Source organism: Chlamydotis macqueenii, chromosome W (assembly GCF_036417535.1).
Source record: "Chlamydotis macqueenii isolate bChlMac1 chromosome W, bChlMac1.mat, whole genome shotgun sequence".
In the NCBI taxonomy this organism is placed as follows: Eukaryota; Metazoa; Chordata; class Aves; order Otidiformes; family Otididae; genus Chlamydotis; species Chlamydotis macqueenii.
In genome coordinates this window covers 5,435,995-5,459,767 of record NC_141592.1, presented here as the reverse complement: position 1 = coordinate 5,459,767, position 23,773 = coordinate 5,435,995, and the positions used below count along the sequence as shown (strand labels likewise).

At 50.0% G+C, this 23,773-nt stretch overlaps 1 pseudogene; it reads left to right on the top strand.

The window, feature by feature from the left end:
• The window catches only part of LOC147596545 (non-lysosomal glucosylceramidase-like), a 50,700-nt pseudogene that overhangs the window by 3,870 nt on the left and 23,057 nt on the right, over nucleotides 1-23,773 (top strand).

Below are 23,773 nucleotides of genomic sequence, written 5' to 3'. Positions count from 1 at the left end.
GGAAAAGGAAGGAACATCTGCAAACAAAAAGTTAGCAAAAGCAATGTATGTGCTCAATTTTCTGAATCGATGGAGTGACAATTCTTCCCCAATACAAAAGCATTTTGGATCATCTACTGTACATGAGGCAATCCGAGGGCAAGCTCCGGTGATGGTTAAGGATCTGGAAACAGGTAACTGGGAAGGACCGTTTCCTCTTATGACGTGGGGGAAAGGATATGCTTGTGTCTCTACAGGGGCAGTAAACAAGTGGATCCCTGCACGATGGGTACAACCAGCGCTCCAAGCTGCCTTGTGTTCGTCGGATTGTTAACAAGCTGTGTGGCAGCCCCATGGACATCAGTCACGGAAAGAACAAACGTGTGGGTAACTATGGCTGGTGCCACAGGACAGGACATCATTTGTCTGTCTGTATCATCTTCAAATAACCCTTTTTAGAACATGCTTGGTTGACCTGCCAGATACCTGTGTAAAACAACAGCAGCTGCAAGCGCTGAACTACAAGAGATGGAACTTTTGGGATCAGCAAATATGGATTTCTGTCTTTTTTTTTTAACTAGTCAGGAGCTAATGTTACTAGAGGGGTAATGATTGTAATGCTTTAAGATCTATTCATCGCAACGATACAACATGGTATAATCATACAAGCACTAACACATCAAAATCTGGACAGCATAAAAACCTAAATGAAATACACATAGCCTTGAATCTGATTGCCAAGATAATACAGAGTTTTGGAAACCAAGTGAAATTATTGCTGCTTCAATCTTTGCACTTGACGTGGCAAGTGCCTAGGCGTTAGCTACGCTAAATAAATTGGGCTGTTGGCTTGCTAAGCAAACGCATACAACTGCATTGGTACTATCAACGCTGTTAACTGATGTAGATTCTATACACTAAGCTACTTCACAAAACAGAACCGCTGTTAGCCTGCAGAGCACATATTTGACAGGCCTTGTTGCATGCGCTGGCCACGCGTGCAGCAACGTCTAGTCAGGCCTTGTTGTGTGCGCTGGCCACGCATGCAGCAATGTCTGGTCAGTACTCTGCCACTGAATCTGCTGAGGGGATAAACAGAGGTGGCGAACAACAGAGGACGCCCTGAGGGTGCTGTGCTTGCCTCCTTTCTCTGCTCTGACCCGGCTGATAGGTGTCTTTGGCGTAGTTGGGTTGGTAACAGAATAGAGCAGCAATAGATTTTTTTATTATTACCACAAAATCATGGCGGTCAGGATTCTGATGGGCTTTGCTGCATGAATCTGTAAACTGCAACAAAGGGATGATTTTGATATATTCAGAATTTTTTTTTGGTGGATTGATATAAGCTTATTACAAATAGCTGTAGGATGCTTATTCATTCCTATTTTGATCTATATTCTGTGTGTTAAAATGTGTATTCTGTGTGTTGTAATGTGTGCAGACTTTAATAGATAAAGCGTTGAAACAAGCCTCTTCTCATAAACAAAGAAGGGGGAGATGTGGGTATTTCACTGAGCCAGTACGGTGTCAGTGAAAGCACACTGACCTTGGGGGAGGAATGCAATCATGCTCTCAGGAAGAAAGCCATGGAATGAGAAGGGAAGCTTTAAGATACAAGACCCTGTTAGCAGAATTTATGGCTTGTTTCAACAGAGGCCTGCAGAAAACTAGTCACTGGCCTTGTAGATAAGAAAGTTAGTGGAGTTGTTATATTTATAATGGTAGAAGAATGCTGTAGTAGAAAATTATTAGAAGGTAGTGAAATTTAGTTTTGCTTATGTGATGGTTTAGCCCGAATCACCACACAGTTTTTCGCTCACCCTCCCCCTCCCCAGGGGGATGGGGGAGAGAATTGGGAAGGAAGGAGAACTCGTGGGTTGAGATAAAGACAATTTACTAAAATAAAAAGGGAAAACTACAATAATAACAGAATATAAGGATATTAAAAATATACAAAGTGAACAATATGTGTTTTCTCACCACCCGATGTCCCAATGACCGATACAGCCCGTCCCGAGCAGCGATCACGGAAACGAAACCGAGGGGCAAGCAAAGGAGCAAAAGGGAGCCAGCAAGGTCGAGGGAACGATGCCAGCAAAAACAAGCAGGAAAGATGGATGCCAGGAAGGCAGATACCCCCCCTCGCCTGCCCCCATGAGCATGACGTTGATGGCATGGAATACTCTCTTTGGCCAGTTTGGGTCAATTATTCTGTCTGTCTTTCTCCCAGCTTCCTGCATCTGCAAATTAGCGAGACTTGGAAAGCAGGACAGTGTCCTTGGTCTCATTCACAACAACTGGTATCATCAGGGTGTTTATCAACATTCTTCACACGCGAAATCCAAAACATACCAGCTACTGAGAGGAAAAGTTAACTCCATCCCTGCCAAAACCAGGACAAGTTTTCATTAATATGTATAACGTGTGGTCAGTAATTATCGTGACTAAGCTTGTGTGTGGCATAACAGGGTGGTTGCTATCTTTGGCTGAAATCGGAATTGAGATATTAGGTATCTTAGTAAGCATAATCATTAACATTTTGTGTTTGATTCACCTGCCTACAAAAATGATACAGAAAATACTACATCGGATATTGATAGTAGAAAAACAAAAAGGGGGAAATGTGGGAACAGAGAGTGCAGCACAGCTGTCTGATATTGAAGAATTTGAGCTATGTCCTTGAACACCACCTGCTCAATAACAAAAAACAGCAATTAGAACAAGATCAGTAAATATCAAAGGCAAAAATAGTAAAGACAACTAAAAATCTATAACCAATCCAAATGAAGTTGAAGGCGCGTGAACAGTATATTGCTACCAATTGAATTAGATGATTAAGCGCGTGCATTTTGCGTGTAACTTAGAAAAGATATAAAAGAGTGATGCTGACGGACAATAGAGGTCTCCGGTACACCATCCACGGAGTCCGTGCCCTTATTGCAACACTGCTTCTCTGTGGGGCGGCTGAGAAAGCTCCCTGCATGAGCTGGTTGCCCTGCTCTTGGATATTGGAGCGCTCTGTTTTCACACTGTGCCCTTGCAGATCTACAGTCAGCCTCCAGTTTGGACACTGCGGTGGTGTGGGAGACAATGCCAGCATGTGCTAGGTGGCCAGGGAGTCATGTGGGGCCGTCAAGGTGCTAGAGGGGAAGAGTGGATCAAGTCGCTTCTGGGGTGCGGGCAGTGCCAAGGGGCCCTTGGAGTTGCACGGGGGGCTTTGTTGGGCCAGACTCCACTGCAGGGAGGAACCAGGGTGCCAATTTGTCGTGGTTTAGCCCTAGTCACCGCACAGTTTCTCACTCACTCCCCCCCTCCCCAGTGGGATGGAGGAGAGAATTGGGAAGAAAGGAAAACTTGTGGGTTGAGATAAAGACCGTTTACTAGAATAGCAAAGGAAAACTACAGTAATAACAGAATATAAGGATACTAAAATATACAAAATGAACAACGTACGGTTTCTCACCACCCGATGTCCCAATGACTGATACAGCCCCTCCCGAGCAACAATCATGGAAACGAAAACTGAGCAGCCACCAAAGGAGTAAGAGGGAGAGAGCAAGGGAGAGAGATCCATGCCCCCCTGCCCTGGCCAACTTCCACTTATATGCAGAGCATGATGTTTATGGCATGGAATACTCTCTTTGGCCAGTTTGGGTCAGTTATTCTGCCTGCCTCTCTCCCAGTTTCCTGCATCTGCACAATTAGTGGGACCTGGAAAGCCAGACGGTGTCCTTGGTCTCATTAACAACAACTTATATCACTAGGGTGTTTATCAACACTCTTCACATATGAAATCCAAAACACACTGGCTACTGAGAGGAAAATGAACTCCATCCCTGCCGAAACCAGGATACAATTTTGGGTGGTTTTGCCAGGGTGCCCTCTGGACGGGATCAGGGGAGGCACTATCACCCATGGCTGGTGGGGTGAGTTCTGCCATTGGCAGCTGGATCCTAGCATTTATCACCACAAAACAGTCATTGCTGACCAGGTAGGTGCATTAGGGCTTGGATGGCGTGGGGTCTGTGAGGGGTGTGAGAAGCACTGCAGCAGCCTGGGCAGTTGAGGCATCTGCTCTTGGGCTCGTCATCCTCTCCACATGCTCCTCTCCTCTCCAGTTCACAGTGTGACTGTGTCGCAAGGGGCAGACGTTTTACCAGCAGGTCCTGTCTGTGGAGAGGCCCAGTGCTCTGCAGGGCTGGAACTGGGGCTACTGCGGCCACTATGCCTTCTACCACTCCCTGTACCCCTGTGCCTGGATGGTCTACGAGCTCCAGGGGCAAAACGTGGTGCTCACTTGCCACCAGGTCTCTCCTGTCATCCCCCATGACTATAAGGTAAGGAGATGATGGCCCTGTGCTCAGTGCAGCCTATCCCACGGGAGCGCTGGGCTACACTGGGCTGCAGCAGCATGGCTCTTATGGAGCAGTTTGGCAGGGACTTTGCAGAGCTGCCTGCATGGGAAGGGGAAAGGATTGGCATGGCAGAGATGGGGCTGTCCTGTGAGATGCTCAGTGCATCCTGTTTGGGCAGCAGAGGCTCAGAGCTGGCGTTGCTCATGCATCCAGGGATGCTACAGTAGAGGAGTTCCTTATCTTATTGCCTGAAGATGACCAGGCTTGCTGCCTTGTTAGTGTTTTTTTCCCAGCCTGGTCTTTTCTGTCCCAAGACCCTGTCCCTAGTGCCAGCCCTGGAAGGCTTTGCCCCTCCTAGGGTGGTTGGTGCTGGGAGGAGTAATCCCTTTTTCCCTGTGCTTAGCTCTGGCAGCTACTCTTTTCCCCTCTGACCTGTGCTCTGACACTTTGTCCTGCTTGTTTCCTGCCTTTGGTTTTGTCCTGTGGCCATCCCAGCTCCTGCCTACCTGGAATGGCAGGTCCACAGCTGTGGCCTTACTGCCTGAAGGATCTGGTGTTAATGTTTTTGGAAATCCTCAGCCTGTACTTGTGGGTTGGTTTGTCAGCTGGGTGCTCCTGAGAGTGTTTTAGCTGGCTCTTGCCTACTTATTAGCTGGACTTTCCCAACGTTTCCCATCTCCGCTCAGCAATGTTTCCAGGCAAGAGGAACCCCCACAGCAATGCAGAAGGTCAGGGACAGCAGCAAGGGGTGCCTTGCTGCTCCTGCACGTTGCTCCTGCTTGCTCCCAGGCTCATGTGCTTTGCTGGGGTAGCAGCCTGTTGAGCAGATGGGTGGTGAGACACCCATCTGAGCCCTAAACGCTGCTTTCCATCTGTGTATTGCCTGGTGTGGGGGTTTGCTAGCCCGGGGCTTGTGATCTGAATTTTGTATTGCCTGTCCCCCAAAATCCTCTGCTCCCACTGCTGCTCCCCAGCTTGGCAGTGGACTCTGAGATCAAGTCGTTCCTAGTACTCTTGCTCCCGCTGCATCCCGCGTGATCTGAGAAGTGATGCTCCTGACAGCTAACCGCAGAGCACCAGCCCTATACGTGGCATTGTCTGTCTCTGCCAGGACTCCAGCCTGCTGGTGGGAGTGTTCATCTGGGAGGTGGAGAATGGGAAGGAGAGGATGTGGACATCTCCATCATGTTCAGCCTGCAGAACAGCATGAGAACAAAGGAGGACAGGAGCGGAGGGCACTGGAATGAGCCATTCGCCTTTGAGAAGGAGGGCGAGTGGGTTGCTGGAGTCCTGTTGCACCACCGCAAGCACGTCAACCCCTTCACCCTTGCCATTTCTGCCTGGGAGAAGGTAAAGGGCTGGCACCGGTGCTGTGGCTCCTGCTGCGGGGGGGTTTTACAGCCCTGCTGAATGTGGGTAGGCTGCTTCCAGGCAGCCAGTAAAGGATGAATGTGTGATGTGCCATGGGTCGGCACCAGTCCCCGGCACTTGCCTGACTGCTGGGGCAGGAGTGGGGATGTGAATTCCCCAAGGGCACCCTCTTTGGGGGTGGGTGCCAGGAACGAAGCTGTGGATGAAGCTTGCAGGACAGCAGGCAAATAGATTTGGAGTTAGCATTGCTGGGCAGCATGTAGGGAGTGAGTTTGGGGTCCTGGGACTGTTGGGGAGGTCGCTGCTCCCCCTCCTTGTACCTGCCCTTCAAAAGTACCAGCCTCTGGTGTGGTCTGAGGGAGGATCTGCTTTCCTCCCACCCTGCAGAAACATGCAGGCGCTCATGTTTCTGGCTCCTTGGGAGGAGCCTTTTTGGTGAGCCCTTTTGGCCACTCTTCTCCTCCCCAGGCTGGCACGGGAGTCACCCACCTTACTGCATTCAATTCCATGGGATCGGGTAGAGAGGTGTGGCAAGACCTCCTGCAGGATGGCAGGATGGATTCCCCTGCTGGTGAGTACCTCTATGGAGCAGGGGAGCACGTGGCCATGCTGATGATGGGACCTGGGGCGCCAGCCTCAGCAAGCCAAGCAAGGGCAAGTTTCCCTTCCTCCGGTTGCCTCAGGGTTGTTGCAGGAAGCGCTCTGTGATGCTGTGTCTCATTCCCAGCTTTAGCCTGTGTCTGAATTTCCTGTTGCTTGTCATGCTGTCCTTGCTGTGGTTCTCCAAAAGCTGTTGGCACCACTTTGGGGCTGTTCTCGGCTATATTAATTGCATGTGCCAGTATCTCGTTAGCACGCAACCCTGCACAGATTGAGTTGAGACTTCTGCTGAGTAGCCAGGATGATGCCCAACCACCTTTCCTGAGTTCCCGTCACCAGATCCACGAGCTAGGCCCTGTCAGATTTCTTCTAGCAGGCATTTAACAGTCCTTGGGGTTTGGTACTACCATCGTTTGCTGTCCTCTTGTTACTACATGGGTTTCCTGAAGGTCTCTGAAATTCCCTTGGTACTTCTGCATCATCCTCTGTTGTCTGCTTGCTCCCTTGGCAGAAGTCTTGAAGCAGGGTGGCAACTCCCAGCCCTTGCTGCTAACCTGTTATAATGACAACATGACTATTTGCCTAATGTCTCTGCCAGCTTTTGAACAAGGATGATGCTGACAAACTAGTGATGCTGGCACTGGGCCCCTGCAAGATTTCTTGAAGCTTAAATTATGTAAAGCATTTAACCTAAATATTTCTGGAAAACTGTTTCCTGCCTGCTTGTCAGCAGATGCACTCAGAGCTCTCCAGGCTGTTGGGATGTGGTTTTCCTTCGTGCATGCCAGGCATTATCGTAGTCAGGATCTGTGCTTCTGTTAAAATTGTTGCTTTAATGAGTTTACCATGGTACACATGTCAGAACCAGCATGTAATTATCCAGCTGCCTCAGGGCTTTTCTTAAATACAAGCACAGTTCAAGCACCATGCAAAAAGTTGGAAACGATGACTGTCACTAGAAAGTCACAGTGTCTCTGAGTGCAGCGCAGTTAGAGTCATGCAGTGCTCTGTCCCTCCCACTCATGCCTGGTAGCTTTTTCTGCCTGATTTGTTCCTCTGCTTTGATTACTTTTTTTTTAACTCCTCTGCCCATGGCAAGTATTTTTTCCTGCTTGCAAAAAGCAGTTACTTGTGTGCAGTAATGTCATCTCTTAACACCCTGGGGATGTACCCTACAGGTTGCAAGGGGGCTGGGGCATTCCTAAATAGCCTCATCCCCCGTGGGTTGCGTGGGAGCATGGGAGCATCAGTATGGTCTCCCTCTATCCTGTCCTGTCCCTGCCCACCTCACCACCCCACTCCCCCACCCCCCCATAGACTTCCTTGGTCACTTGTGAATATTTTTTTTCCTGGCAGGTAAAATTAGCCCAATAGAGAAGGGGGAAGTGAAGGCAGCAGCGATGTGTGCCAGCTGCAGTGTGCCTGCCTGGGGGCATAGGATGCTGGAGCTGGCCCTCGCTTGGGACATGCCCTGTGTTCATTTTAGCTCCAAGGAGAAGCTGCACCTCAGGTGGGTGAGTTGTCTCTGCTGGAGCTTGGCTCACGTCCCTGAAGCTCCCTTCTCCCTGCCTCTGGATTTGAGTGCTGCCTGGGGAGCCTTGTGCCACCCACTCCCTGTGGCTGTGGCCCTGCCAGCTCACGGAGAGGACCTTCTCCCCAGCCCCTGCTCCTCAACACCCCTGCACTAGCAGTCACTTTATTCTGGTGTTCATCATAGTCCAGCCCCTCTCCCATGGCCGGATGGGCTTCCCAGCCTGAGCCCGTGGCATACTCACCAAACCCTCACTTGGCAGGTGGTAAACTCACTTCTTTGGCAGTGGAGGCGATACCGCTCCTGCCCTGTTGCATCACGCCCTGACGCACTATGAGAAGCGGGAGAGGAAGATGGCCTCTCCCACCTCCTCCCTGTCCTGCAGGAGTATGGAAGATTTGCTTATTTGGAAGGTAACTGTCAGGGACGTGATGGATGGTCCCAACTCAACCCTCCCTGTTGCTCTTTTTAACCTGCCATGGGGATGCTTTTCACACCCTGATGGGTAGGGAGCAGTGCTGTTCCCAGCAAAACCCCTTGTAGGACCAAGCCCTGTAGGGTACAGCATAAGGTCTTCTCCAGACCCCTGGGTGCTATACGTAGAGAATAAAAGCCACTTCTAACGGGAGCCGCTGCCTGTGCTGGGAAAGGGCCCAGCCCTCCAGGATGTGTGGGAGGGAGGACCTGCCCCTCCTTTACGCTCCTTGTGGCAGATCTCCCATCCCTCACAGGGTCCCCAGACCTTCAAGACCAGGAGCACCAGATGTACAAAGAAGTCATGAGAAGTCGTGGCAGTCTGGTGAGGTTCCCGCCAACAGGAAAAGGGGTAACATAACCCTCATTTTTAAGAAGGGGAACAAGGAAGACCCGGGCAACTACAGGCCGGTCAGTCTCGCCTCTGTGCCTGGCAAGGTCATGGAGCAAATTCTCCTGGAAACCATGCTGAGGCACATGGAGAGCAAGGAGGTGGTTGGTGACAGCCAACATGGCTTCACCAAGGGCAGATTGTGCCTGACCAATTTGGTGGCCTTCTATGACGGGGTGACAGCATCGGTGGTGTTCTGGTTTTGTTAGTGAGGGGGGGCCTAAGGTGGTAGCTTCTGTAGGAAACTGCTAGAAGTCGCTCCCCTTTGTTCAGTGGACTCGGCCGGGCCTAGGGCGGACCTGCTGCTGGCCAAGGCCGAGCCAATTGGTAGCAGAATGTCCCGTGATAACGCCTCTGCGATAACATATTTAAGTAGGGGAAAACAGGAAAAGGAGGGGAAGATGTGAAGCAGCTGAGCGGGGGGCAGAGAGGGGGAGGCGCGAGCCTCATGGGCCTTGCAGGCCTCACCCTCTGGCCTCCCGCCGGGCAGCCGACTGGGCCCAACTCGGCCCGGCCTGGCTGCAAGAAGTGGAGAGGAGATGAGAAGTGAATAAGATGTAAAAAGGATCCTGAGAGGCGTCTGCCAGCCTGTTGTGAGACGGCTGCAGACGCCAAGGTCAGTTCAGAAGGAGGGGGAGGAGTAATATGGCTCCTGGCCAAGATTCCTCTGCAACTCGTGGTGACGACCATGGTGGAGCGGGTTGTCCCCCTGCAGCCCATGGAGGTCCACGGAGGGGCAGAGATCCACCTGCAGCTCGTGGAGGACCCCACGCCAGAGCAGGTGGAGGCCTGAAGGAGGCTGTGGCCTGTGGAGGGCCCGCTGGGACAGCTGTTCTAGAGGGACTGCACCCCGTGGAAGAGATGACCCACGCCGGAGCAGTTTCACGGAGGACTGTGGCCCGTGGGAGGGACCCCACGCTGGAGCAGAGGAGGAATGCGAGGAGTTCTTCCCCTGACGATGATACAGCGGTGTAAAACAACGCGTGATGAACTGACCGCGACCCCCATTCCCTTTTCCCCCCCCGTGCCGCTCGGGAGGGGAAGGTAGTAGAGATAATGTTAAGCCCAGGAAGAGGGAGGGGTGGGGGGAGGTTATCTTGTTCCCTGTCTCATTCTCCTGCTAATTTTAGAAAATAAATGAATAGTTTTCCCCAAGTCGAGTCTGTTTTGCCCGTGACGGTAACTTTAAGGATTTCTCCCCGTCCTTATCTCAAACCTTGAGCCGTTTTTCCTTGTATTTTCTCTCCCTGTTCTCTCAGAGGGTGGGGGGAGCGGGAGAGAGACTGCGTAGTCTGGTCCTGATCAGGGCTGAACTACGACAGGTGGATAAAGGACAAGCAACTGACGTCATCTACCTGGACCTGTGCAAGGCATTTGACACTGTCCCGCACGACATCCTTCTCTCTAAACTGGAGAGACATGGATTTGACAGACGGACCACTCGGTGGATAAGGAACTGGCTGGATGGCTGCACTCAGAGAGTGGTGGTCAAGGGCTCGATGTCCAAGTGGAGACTGGTGACGAGTGGCGTCCCTCAGGGGTCGGTGTTGGGACCAGCGCTGTTCACCATCTTTGTCGGCGACATGGACAGCGGGATAGAGTGCACCCTCAGCAAGTTCACCGACGACACCAAGCTGTGTGGTGCGGTTGACACGCTGGAGGGGAGGGATGCCATCCAGAGGGACCTTGACAGGCTGGAGAGGTGGGCCCGTGCCAACCTCATGAAGTTCAACCAGGCCAAGTGCAAGGTCCTGCACGTGGCTCAGGGCAATCCCAGGCTTCCATGCTTATTCACTCTTTTTATACATGTATTTTGATCTGTATTCTGTGTGTGTTGAAATGTGTGCAGACTTTAATAGATAAAGTGTTGAAACAAGCCTCTTCTCATAAACAAAGAAGGGGGAAGATGTGGGTATTTCACTGAGCCAGTACGGTGTCAGTGAAAGCACACTGACCTTGGGAGAGGGATACAATCATGCTCGCTGGAAGAAAGCCATGGAATGAGAAGGGAAGCTTTAAGATACAAGACCCTGTTAGCAGAATTTATGGCTTGTTTCAACAGAGGCTTGCAAAAAACTAGTCACTGGCCTTGTAGATAAGAAGGTTGCTGGAGTTGTTATGTCTGTAATAGTAGAAGAATACTGTAGTAGAAAGTTACTAGAAAGTAGTGAAACTTAGTTTTGCTTAGCAATCATGAATATGTATAACGTGTGATCAGTAATTTTCTTGGCTAAGCCTGTGTGTGGCATAACTGTTGATCGGACAAGAATGAAATAAGGATGGATTATGTTATTGTTGACCATGACGTGTTCTCCCTTGTATTTTACGATGTCTACAAGAAATCCTCACAAGAACTTTTGATAGAAGCTCATATGCTGTGCTGTTAAAACAAAGAAGGGGGAATTGTGGGAGATTCAACAGAGGCCTACGTGAACCTAGTTGATACAGCAGTAAAATAAGGTCAGGAGAAGGACAAACACAAAGGCAGGAAACGAAACTGTACTCAAGGGCAGGAAACGAAACTGTAAACAAGTAAGAAGGAGGAAGTGGAAACTATGTTGAAACTGTAAGGAGGAACTGAATGAAAGCATCAATAACCAATCAGATGTAAGGACGATCAGGGCCTAACAGCCAATCATAAACATGCATGCTTGGCACGTGAACAAGGGAAAAAATAGATAATGAGAAGAAAAAGAACAATAAAGGTCTCCATTCCCCAACAGCCTTGTCTCATTCCCTTCATCTAGCCACTAGGTGAGCATAGGATGGAGACAAGCCATCATCACCAAGTCTTGAGCTTTGCTTTTCTTACTGAGGCAGTGACTTCTGCTGCACTAACGCTTCCTAGTTTTATTGCCAATAACAAAAACAGCGGAAAAGTATTATTTACTTTCAGCTGTGCACAGAGGTTTTTCATCTTAACGCAGTCCTGTTCTGGTTTTATTTAGTGAGGGGGAACTACAGTGGTAGCTTCTGTAAGAAGCTGCTAGAAGTTGCTCCCCTTTGTTCAGTGGACTCAGCCGGGCCTAGGGTGGACCTGCTGCTGGCCAAGGCTGAGCCAATTGGTAGCAGAATGTTCCCTGATAACGCCTCTGCGATAACGTATTTAAGAAGGGGAAAAACAGAAAAAAAAAAAAAAAAAAAAGGAGAGAAGATGTGAAGACACTGATCGAGGGCAGAGAAGGGGAGGCGCAAGCCTTGTGGGCCTTGCAGGCCTCACCCTCTGGCCTCCCACTGGGCGGCCGACTGGGCCCGACTCGGTCCGGCCCAGCTGCAAGAAGTGGAGAGGAGATGAGAAGTGAATGAGATGTAAAAAGGATCCTGAGAGGTGTCTGCCAGACTGTTGTGAGGAACGGCTGCAGACGCCAAGGTCAGTGAAGAAGGAGGGGGAGGAGTAATGTGGCTCCTGGCCAAGATTCCCCTGCAGCCTGTGGTGAAGACCATGGTGAAGCAGGCTGTCCCCCTGCAGCCCATGGAGGTCCACGGAGGAGCAGAGATCCATCTGCAGCCCATGGAGGACCCCACGCCAGAGCAGGTGGAGGCCTGAAGGAGGTTGTGGCCCATGGAGGGCCCGCTGGGGTAGCCGTTCCGGAGGGAATGTACCCCGTGGAAGAAATGACCCACGCCGGAGTAGTTTCACGAAGGACTGTGGCCCGTGGGAGGGACCCCACGCTGGAGCAGGGGAGGAATGTGAGGAGTTCTTCCCCCGACCATGAAGCAGTGGCGTAAAACAACGCGTGATGAACTGACCGCAACCCCCATTCCCTCTTCCCCCCTGTGCCGCTTGGTGGGAGGGAAGGTGGTAGAGATAATGTTAAGCCCGGGAAGAGGGAGGGGTGGGGGGAGGTTATCTTGTTCCCTGTCTCATTCTCCTGCTAGTTTTAGAAATAAATGAATAGTTTTCCCCAAGTCGAGTCTGTTTTGCCCATAACGGTAACTTTAAGGATCTCTCCCCGTCTTTATCTCAAACCTCGAGCCTCTTTTTTTTTTTTTCTTATATTATCTCTCCCTATAATCTCGGAGGGTGAGGGAAGTGAGAGAGAGACTGCATAGTCTGGTCCCAATCGGGGCTAAACTACAACAAGTCCTCTTTGTGCTGCAGCTCCACTGCTTTTTGTTTGGCTGGCAGGCCTTCTCGTGCTCAGGTGGGGTTGGGTTTTTTTGTCTGTAGTGTTTCTCTTTTATTTTTTTCTTTTCTTTTTTGGCAAGAGCTTACTCAGCATACTTCAGTCTGTCCTCATAACTTTTGAGCTCTTGGCCTTAGTTGTTTAAACGACCTTTTTTCTTTTTCTTTTTTTTTTTTTTTTTTTTGCTTCATGCTGATAATCTCCTGAAATGGCTGTTTATACAGCAAGCACTATTGACCTTTCACATGTCTTTAACTTTTACTTGGGATAAAAGTTTCAAATCTCTCATATCAGATGCAGAAAACCATCAGGCATCCTGTGCATCTCAATCCAACCTCTTCATCCCCAGGCTGCCCCTTCTCTCACCTCAAACTCACCTTGGTCCAGGCCATGAACTCTTACATCACCAGCTAATTGCAAAATTTAAGAGATTAAAGTCCTTTTGAAATCACTCAAAACTAAGCCCCGTTTTTCTTACCCTGAGCTGAAGCTGAATTTATTTTTTTTTTTCCTCAAGATTCTGAGCGTTGACCCAAACAAACCTACCACTGTCCACAACATTCACTTTCCAGCTGCAAGATGCAGTCCCATGTCATCTCACCAGCTTTGCCATAATCCTTCCCTGTGGCAGGAAGATGCCTCCAGCCTCGCTGACCCCAGACCATCCTTCGGCCACCTCTGGCCAGTGTCTCATCTCTTGTAGGCCTCTTTTAGCTGGTGTAGAAAGACTAATGAGCTGAGAGAACAGTACAGCGGCTTTACCAGGAGAAAGTCTGGGCCTCAAATAGGCGTTAGCCTAAGAAACAAGAAGTGGTGATCATAAACCAAGACAAGGATGGTGTGGTTAGCCAGGTCCCCAAAGCAAACTCCCAATGTTGAATCTAAGACTAATTGTTTCAAACAGATAAGGGTACCTCCAGCGTACAGTCCAACAAGGTATGGATTGGTATGGTCTATGCCTTGGCTGCCACCATGATCCAGGAGGTGAGTGGCAATGCTGTGCCCCTCAGCATGTGCCATCTCCTTATGTTCCACGGAGGTGCTGACGGTCATCTTCCCTCTGCCACAGGGCCTGGTGGAGGAAAGCTTTTGTATGGCAGAGGGATGCTACTGGATGCCCAGAGCAGCTGGGCATGGCCATCCAGACACCGGAGGCCTACCAGAAGAAGAAAGTCTACCACTCGCTGGCTTACATATGGCCCCTTAGCAGCTGGAACATGCAGCTGGCCCTGGAGCATAGAGCTGTCTGGGCACCAGCACACACATAGCCCCCCCAGATCCCCATCCATCCTTGAGCCCGGTGGCACTGAAGAGGACAGCAGGTGCAGCCAGGGGCCTGGGGGGACCTCAGCTGGTGCCCCTTTACTCCCTGTCTTTGATAATACATTACAGTTTTCCTTCCCTACCTCCGCTACACGCCCTTCACCTCAGGGCCCCTCCAGTCACCAACGCTGAGCATGAGAGGGGACCAGAGGTTGTGGGTGATCTCTCCTTGCCCTCACCAGTGAGAGAAGAGGGGTGGGATAAGGAGATGCTGCTGGAGCCTGTACTTCCCTACTGCTCAGGGCTTTGACAGCCTGCAGGGCCCCCAGCCATCTTCCACAGGAGCACAGGAGACCTCTCTCCTGCATTCAGCAGACTTGGTAAGGTGGGAGCTGGCCTGCAGTGTATGTGCGTGAGGGCACTATAGTTGTCCCTCTGTTGTGTGACACTGTGACTGCAAACTGACTCTGCCCCAAGGCACTAGCTGTGAGAGCCTGTGGCAGGTACAACACTCAGGGAAGCCCTGGCTCCCCAGCTGGTGGCAATCGGAGCCCAAGCACCAGGTCCTGGTCTGGTACCGCAGCACCTCCTCTCTGATGGTAGATTTTAGGAGATTAATCACTTTAAGTTCTTAATAAACTCTTGTCTAGCTGTCTGTCCTTCTTGCGTGCCTTCTCTGCCATGGGGGGGCTGTTGCTCCCCCTTTTCCTCCTGGGCTGGAGGGCTGGGGATGCATTGAGGGAGGAGGGGAGGCAAGCCCTAATTTCAGGCTGGCTCCTGTTTTGCTAATGGGAGCAAGAAGTGGCACCATCCCGTGGGGAGGTGGGAGGGGGTCCTGCCTCAAGTTTGGCTACAAGCTCTTTCTGCCTATTTTAGTTGCTCTCTGCCTATTAGAGCCAGCAGTGCTCAAGGCTGGAGTGGAAAGCATCCTGTCCCTCCCCCTGTGACCATGTTGTCGTGATCCCTGCACCTGCAAGATACACTGCTGGGCTAGGGATTGTTAAATATAAGAAAAATAAAGGTTATGGCCAAATAGCAGCAATATTTTGGTGTGTATGATGCTAAAATAAATCTACGGCTGTAGATGACCTGTGAGTTGCCATCGGCAGCAGCGCCCACATGGGGACCTTGTATTGCCCATCCCCATGCTTACCAGTGGCCGTGGGGCCTGAGGCAAGGTGATGGCAAGGGGGGGGCTGCCCCTCCTGCCCTCCGCACCTGTAACCGGTTCGTAGGATTCCTATGCAAAAAGTTCACCCAACATATGATATTTAAAAGCACAACAGTATTTATTGCTCTATTATAGCCTTGCATAAGCAGTTACAGTTCCTAGCATAAGCAGGTACCAGCGTATTGTTTTCCCTTTGTGAGAGTCTTACCACCCCGACTAAGCCGGAGACACCGCCGAGCAGAAGGGTGATGATCAGCGGGGTCAGAGCAGAAAAGGGAGGTAGATGCAGCACCTTCAGGGCATCCCCTGTTGTTCGTAGAGTGAGCTCTGGGTCCTTTCTCTCTCCCTCTGCTCTGAGCCGCCTCTGTTTATCCCCTCAGCAGATTCAGTGGCAGAGTACTGACCAGGTGTTGATGCACGCGTGGCCAGCGCATGCAGCAAGGCCTGCCAAGTACGCGCCCTGCTGGCTAACAGCGGTTCCCGGATAGCAGCAACATCCTGCTCAATAACAGCCCTCCTAGCTCCCCTCTCTGAGATAACACCCCTCCTAGCTCCCCTCTCCAAGGTCGCATTCTCACAGCTGTGTGCAGCTTGTGATTTCCCACAGTGGCCCTACATGGACCATCACTGAAATCCCTCACACAGCACCTTTCCCAGATGGACTCTGCTTGTTATCACAAACCTCAGCCATGCTCCCAGCAGCGCCTGCCTGCAGAAAAACCAGCCAAAGCAAACAGCAGTTCCGTAGGAAAACATACCTTATTGTGCAGTTAATTCCTAAAATGGAGGGAAGCAAACACCAGGGCAGGAATTTCCTGCAGGCAGCCAGCTTGCTGACCAGGGAGCTCCCGCAGGCAGGGGTGCAAGAGGGCTGCAGGGTTCCTGCAGAGAGGAGAAGGGGGTGTTGAGATGCCAGCAGCAGAAATACGGTGCTCCCCAGCCCAGCAACTGATACACTTCTGCCCTCCCCTGCGGTATCCTTGATGATCCCGTGCCTTTCCATGTGGTGTCCTGTTCTGGTTTTGTTTAGTGAGGGGGGGATAAGGTGGTAGCTTCTGTAGGAAACTGCTAGAAGTTATTCCCCTTTGTTCAGTGGACTTGGCTGGTCCTAGGGCAGACCCACTGCTGGCCAAGGCAATTGGTAACAGAATGTTCCCTGATAACACCTCTGTGATAATGTATTTAAGAAGGGGAAAACAGAAAAAAAAAAAAAAAAAAAAAAAAGAGAGGTGAAGATGTGAAGCAGCTGAGCAGGGGCAGAGAGGGGGAGGTGTGGGCCTTGCAGGCCTCACACTCTGGCCTTCTGCTGGGTGGCCAACTGGGCCCAACTCAGCCCAGCCCGGCTGCAAGAAGTGGAGAAGAGATGAGATGTGAATTAGATGTAAAAAGGAGCCTGAGAGGCATCTGCCAGCCTGTTGTGAAGAATTTTTCTTGTGAGAGAAATGGCTGCAGATGCCAAGGGCAGTGAAGAAGGAGGGGGAGGAGTAATGCTGCTCCTGGCCAAGGTTCCCCTGCAGCCCCTGGTGATGACCATGGTGGAGCAGCTTGTCCCCTTGCCAGTCCATGGAGGTCCACAGAGGAGCAGAGATCCACCTGAAGCTTGTGGATGACTCCACACTGGGGCAGGTGGATGCCTGAAGGAGGCTGTGGCCCGTGGAGGGCCTGCTGGGGCAGCCATTCTGGAGGGACTGTACCCCGTGGAAGAGATGACCCACGCCGGAGCATTTTCACAAAGGACTGTGGCCCGTGGGTGTGTGTGAGGGATTTCAGTGATGGTCAGTGTAGGGCCACTGTGGGAAATCACAAGCTGCACACAGCTGTGAGAACGCGACCTTGGAGAGGGGAGCTAGGAGGGTTGTTATCTCAGAGAGGGGAGCTAGGAGGGTTGTTATTGAGCAGGATGTTGCTGCTATCCGGGAACCGCTGTTAGCCAGCAGAGCACGTACTTGGCGGGCCTTGCTGCATGCGCTGGCCACGCGTGCATCAACACCTGGTCAGTACTCTGCCACTGAATCTGCTGAGGGTATAAACAGAGGCGGCTTGGAGTGGAGAAGGAGAGAGAAAGGACCCAGAGCTCACTCTACGAACAACAGGGGATGCCCTGAGGGTGCTGCGGCTGCCTCCCTTCTCTGCTCTGACCCTGCTGATCATCACCCTTCTGCTCGGCGGTATCTCCGGCTTAGTCGGGGTGGTAAGACTCTCACAAAGGGAAAACAATACGCTGGTACCTGCTTATGCTAGGAACTGTAACTGCTTATGCTGGTAACTGCTTATGCAAGGCTATAACAGAGCAATAAATACTGTTGTGCTGTTAAATATCATATGCTGGGTGACCTTTGTGCATAGGAATCCCATGAACCGGCTACTTAAAATGGCGACGAGGATGGAATTCCTGTAGCACAAACGACCCAGGGAGTGGGGAGTAAGGAGTGAGTGGATGGGGCTTGGTCAGTGGAGTGCACGCTGTGCCACGAGTGCGCTGTCCCATGTCGGTGGGGTGCAAGGAGCCCTCAGTCTTTGGAGCTTGGACTCCTCGTGATAGAGGTGGTGTGTTTGTGTGTGTCCTTTTGTCGACGGTGCCATACTTTTGTTACTGTTCAGTGGTGTTGATGTGGACATAAGCTTATTCCAGCTGATCTATATTTGTGCTATAGCTGAGTGTTCTGGTGTGTGCGGTGTCGCAGGTCGACCCCGTTGGAACAAGTGATACATCCAGGTTGGTATTGTTGCCGTGCAAGGCGCAGCATTAAGTTATAAGATCTTTAAGCAGAAACGGACAGGCAGTGCAGACAAATTAACAGATTATAGTCCGGAGGAAATTAAAAGTTTTCTAGACAGATATAGGCAGTCTGTGTGTGTGCGTGAAGTAAATTATATGAAATAAGGGGTGAATACTGTCTTGGTTTTGTAATAAACTGTGAACTGTTTGTTCATCAAACCTTGTCAGAACAATGGAAAGTTATATGAAATACATAAACTCGGCCACAAGAAACTTACATGAAATACGCAAGGTCAGCCACAGGCACCCGACTATGTAAAAACGGCATGCAGGACTGCGAAAGGAGGGGGGGGGGGCTCATGAAGTTGAAGGGTATAAAACCAGTAACTTTCTAACCATATAGTTTGAAGAAGCAATTAGTGGGAGGGAGAAGTCTGTTCTTATGAGGAGCAAGAAACAGTCTCACATTATCTCGAGGGAGTGAGGGAGTGATTAAAAGGAACAAGGATTCAAAAGCAGGATGGCACCCATCACATAAATCTCCTTGTTCAAGAAGGACATGAATCGGCTCAGACTGATAAGGACACTGCCAACTTGTGGAAACAGCACATTCCAGGCAAAGGTGAAAAGTACACCGTGAAGAAGACCTACGGCCTTCCTCCCAAAAGACCCCCGAAGACCCTCGCCCACAATTCCTGGGAGAATTTGCGCAAGCGCGAAGGACTGATAAGCTAATTAACATACGAAGCGAGAGTAGGCGGGTTTAGGTAATGAATATGTATAAGCGTCGACGAAATATTTATTGTTTTTACTGTATAAGAACGGGGCGGTTTGCTATCTCGGGGCGCGCCGTTGGCGGAGCAGGAGACTCCCCGGCCGCCCAGCGCTGTTTTGCTTACTGGTCGCTTGCTTTAATAAACCAAATTTTTAATTGGCCAATCTCTGTCAGTTAATTGGACAAAGAGGACAGATAAAACTATAACAGTTTCAGCAGGGATGGAGTTAATTTTCCTCTCAGAAGCTTTGGGTTTTGTACGTGAAGAATGTTGATAAGAATGCTCTGATGATGGGAGTTGTTGTTGATGAGACCAAGGACACTGTCTGGCTTTCCAAGTCTCGCTAACGTGCAGGTGCAGGGAGCTGGGCCAAAGGCAGACAGAGTATCGGTCATTTGGACATCGGGTGGTGAGAAATTGTACATTGTTCATTTTGTATATATTAATGTCCTTATATTTGGTTATTATTGAAGGTTTCCTCTTAGTAAACTGCAGCATAAAGCGACGTGTGACTAACTGACCGTAACCCCCATTCCCTCTTCCCGGCCCCCCCCCGCCCTGTCCCGCTCAGGGGGCCGGGAAAGGAGGTGGAGATGGTGTTAAGCCCGGGAAGAGGGAGAGGTGGGGGGAGGCTATCTTGTTCCCTTTCTCATTATCCTGCTTTCGTTTTAGTAATAAATGAATAGTTTTCCCCGGGTCGAGTCTGTTTTGCCCGTAACGGTAGCTTAAGAATATCTCCCTGTTCTTGTCTCACACCTCAGGCCTTTTTTTTTTTCCCCCTCTTATGTGCCCGGGGCCGCGGCCGCCGCCAGGCGCCCCTCCCATCCGGCGGGGCGGGGGCAGCTTACCCAAAACCTGCCATGGTTACAGATACTCCCGTCTGGGTCGACCAGTGGCCTTTAGCAAGAGAAAAGCTGCACCATTTGAATGAGTGAGCTGACGAGCGATTACAACTTGGACACATACAGCCAACAGACAGTCTCTGGAATGCACCTGTGTTTGTAATACAGAAAAAATCAGGATGCTCCCCGATTTGCATTTTCTGTGCCTTCAGTCAATATGGGGGAACCCAATCAGCGATATCATTGGACGGTACTTCCGCAGGGTATGAAAAATAGTCCAACCATCTACCAATGGTACGTCGCACAGGCCATAGCACCGGTAAGGCGCTTGCATAGGAATAGCCTCATTTATCATTATATGATGATATCTTAATTGCAGCACCCAATGATGCTCTGGTGAACAGAGTTCTTAATGATATCACCAGTGCATTATCCCGATTTAAATTGGTTATTGCTCAAGAAAAAAATTCAAAAGGTGTGTCCCTGGCAGTATCTCGGCTGGCGAATTATGGAAAGAGCAATTATGCCAGAAAAGTTAAAAAACCTTCAGTGTTTACCTTAAACGATTTGCAGAAATTGCTGGGAGCTATCAACTGGGTATGCCTGGTATTAGACCTCTACAGAATTGCTTTCTCCACTCTTCCTAATACTTAAAGGAGACTCAGATTTAACCTCCCCTAGGAGACTGACTCCAGAAGCACGAGCGGCACTACAAACAGTTTTGCTACAGATCTCCATTCATTGGCCTAAGCAGCCCATGTTGCAATTTTTAGGAGAATTAATGTTGTATCCAGCAACTCATCTAAGTTACACTCCCATAGAAAACGCCTTAACAATATTTACAGATGGATCAGGAAAAACGCACAAATCTGTCATTGTGTGGAAGAAAAATGGTGAGTGGCATCATGACGTACAATTGGTAGAAGGTTCAACCCACACTGTAGAACATGCGGCGGTGGTACGAGCTTTGTATAAGTGGAAAGATGAATCCCTCAATATTGTCTCCGATTCTGCCTATGTGGTCAATGTAATACAATGTGCTGAACGGGCAATGTTAAAGGAAATTAATAATCCTTTGTTGTATGATCAGTTTCAACAGCTATTGTCAGTATTACATGTGCGAGATCATCCTTACCTTATTGTACATCTGAGAGCTCACACCTCGCTTCCAGGACCTGTCACAGAAGGTAACGCGAGAGCAGATGCTCTCACTAATGTAGCCCTCGTTGCAAACACACTCATGCAAGCTAAGCTATCCCATGAATATTATCACCAAAACTCTACAGCCCTTCAAAGACAATTTAAGCTGACACGGGAACAAGCTCGGGCAATTTTACATTCCTGTAGCAGTTACCAAAACACAATTATGCCACCTTTATCTGGGGTTAATCCGCGCAGTTTGTGCTCTCAAGAATTATGGCAATCTGATATAACTCACGTCCCGTCATTGGGCCGACACAAATATGTACATGTAACTGTTGATACCCATTCCAGCTTATTGTTTGCCTCTTCTCACACAGGAGAACTTGCTTGAGATATTTGCCAAGATTGGATGTCAGCGTTTGCTTTCATGGGGGTTCCCCATGCATATAAAAACAGATAACAGGCCAGCGTATGCTTCTCGCGCAGTCCAAACCTTCCTTGCTCTTTGGGGCATCGAGCATGTTACTGGTATCCCACATAAGCCCACTGGACAGGCCATCATTGAACGTGCCCATGGCACGCTTAAAAATATGCTGTTAAAACAAGAAGGAGGAATGGAAGGGAAGTCTGCAAACGAAAAGTTAGCGAAAGCAATGTATGTGCTCAATTTTCTAAATCCTTGGAGTGACAATTCTTCCCCAATACAGAAGCATTTTGGATCATCTACTGTACATGAGGCCATCCGAGGGCAAGCTCCAGTGATGGTCAAGAATCTGGAAACAGGTAATTGGGAAGGACTGTTGGATACCTGGAGTATCAGGGACACTTAGTGAACAATCCAGACCGAATGGAATTGTTATGTTTGTGAGCAGCAGGCCTCAAGGACATCACTGAAGCCGCTTGTGAGAAAGTACTGAAGCTGCCTGTAAGAAAGTACTGAAGCCACCTGTGAGAAAATAATGAGGCCGCCTGTGAGAAAGTAATGAAGCTTCCTGTGAGAAAGTAAACGAAGCAACCTTGAGAAGAAGGAAAACAGCTGGCATACGTGACTGGGGGCTGAACGTGAAGCAGGGTGCAGGTGGAGAGAGCCGTGCGCGTGAACATAGAGACTTAACGAATCATATTTTAGCTAGGAGCATGTGCATGATATAGTTAACCAATTAGTAGAGAGCTTGCGCATGATACGGAATTAGAAGGGCTATATTAACCGGGATGTATCAACAATAAATTGGCATTTGCTTGATCATATTGGTCGTCAGCAGTGTCCGTTACTTCCGCGTCAACAGGTGGCGCCCGAACAGGGACCCTCAGATCGGCGTTGGTCATCCCGACGGAACCGAAATAGGAAAAGAAGAGGGGGCGGAAGCCGGTCGAAGGCGAGTGCTGCCCCGGCACTCGGGAAGTCGCTATAGCGCAAAAAGGTACAAAAGGTACGGAGGGAATCTCGTCTTGGCCAGGCGAGCGGCCGGGGAGGAGATGGGGTCCACACTGACCAAAGAGGAGTCAGCAGTGGTTAAGCTCCTCCAACATATGCTCTCTATGAGAGGACTGATTTATGACTCGGCCATCCTAGAAGCTTTGCTGCAGTGGGCAAAGAAAAGGGAATTAATCTCCACAGTTGATGCTGCTTTTGAACTCCCAACATGGGAGAAGATAGGAAAAGAGCTGTGGGATGAAAAAAGTAAAGGATCAAAGGAGGCGAGCAAACTCTCCACCGTGTGGAGGCTAATTAATGAAACATTGATAAGCATGAAAGCCAAGCATTCAGTTGCCACATCTGCTTTTGCGGCCTTAACTCCAGCCGGCAGGTCCACCTCCGCTACTAGCATGCCGTTCTCGGGTTTAACGAGCCCTGCCGCCGCCCCGGCTAGTGCTGAGGGTGGGGGGGTTCGAGCCCCAGCAAGGACTCCAGGAAATGCAGCCACAGCCCCTATAACTATAGATATGCGGGCACCAGAGGGAAAAACTGTCAAAGGCTTTTCACCACCATCAGATGTACCACCGCCAGGCACCCTGCCACGCTGCGCCAGTGCAGGCTCAGAGTCACGAGCCTTTTCGCCGGCGCCAGCAGCTCCGGTTTATCCCCCGTTACCACCTTCTTCCCTGCCACCACGGCATGAGGAAGAGGGGGATGAACATTCATCCGGCTTGAAGGATGCACAGCTGCAAGAGACACTAAAAAGGCTAGAAGCCCTAGAGGTTCGCCTAGAAGCGTCGCTGGGAAACTTGTCAACTCCTTCGCCTGTGCCACATCGAGACCTGTCAGCATCCAACCTATTCGTTCCGAACGGAGCATCGGGTGAGATCAGTCTTTTTGCACCTTTGCAAGGGACGCCGGCGGGAGGGGCCGGGGTTTTGAATCCGATAGTGCAGTGGAAAGAGGTGATTCGAGGTGCTTTGATAGAAGGAGAGCCTTTGCCCATGGCATTTCCAGTTGTGACTGATAATACTGGGAGAAGTGTGTTGAAAACATTAGACTGGAAAATATTGAAGGAAGCTAAAAGTGCAGTTACTCAGTATGGGCTAAAATCATCATATGCTTAATCTGTGTTGCAGCATATTTTTTTTGTCACTGTTGTTAGCTCCTTATGATATTAGAATGATTGTCCAGATGCTTTTGCTACTGTCACAGCAGCTGCAGTTCTTTCAGTACTGGCAGGCTGCTTGTGATAGGGCAGCTGCATCGCCTCGACAACAGGGTGATCCATTATTTGGGGTGCAAACTCAAATGCTGATGGGAGCAGGACCCTACACACGATCTGATTGGCAAGCGTAATTTGCTACTGAAGTGTTACAACTGGGCTAAGATTTGGCTTATAGAGCACTTGCTAGGGTGTACAATGAAAAGTCTGGACCTGTCGTTACGTCAGTAAGGCAAGGTCCCACAGAACCATATGGGAAATTTATTGATCGGTTGCACACTGCAATTATGGCTCACCCTGATCTGGATGATGACATGAAAGCAAAGTTCTTAGATATGCTTGCCTTTAATAATGCTAATGAAAAAAAAAAAAAAAAAAAAAAAAACCCA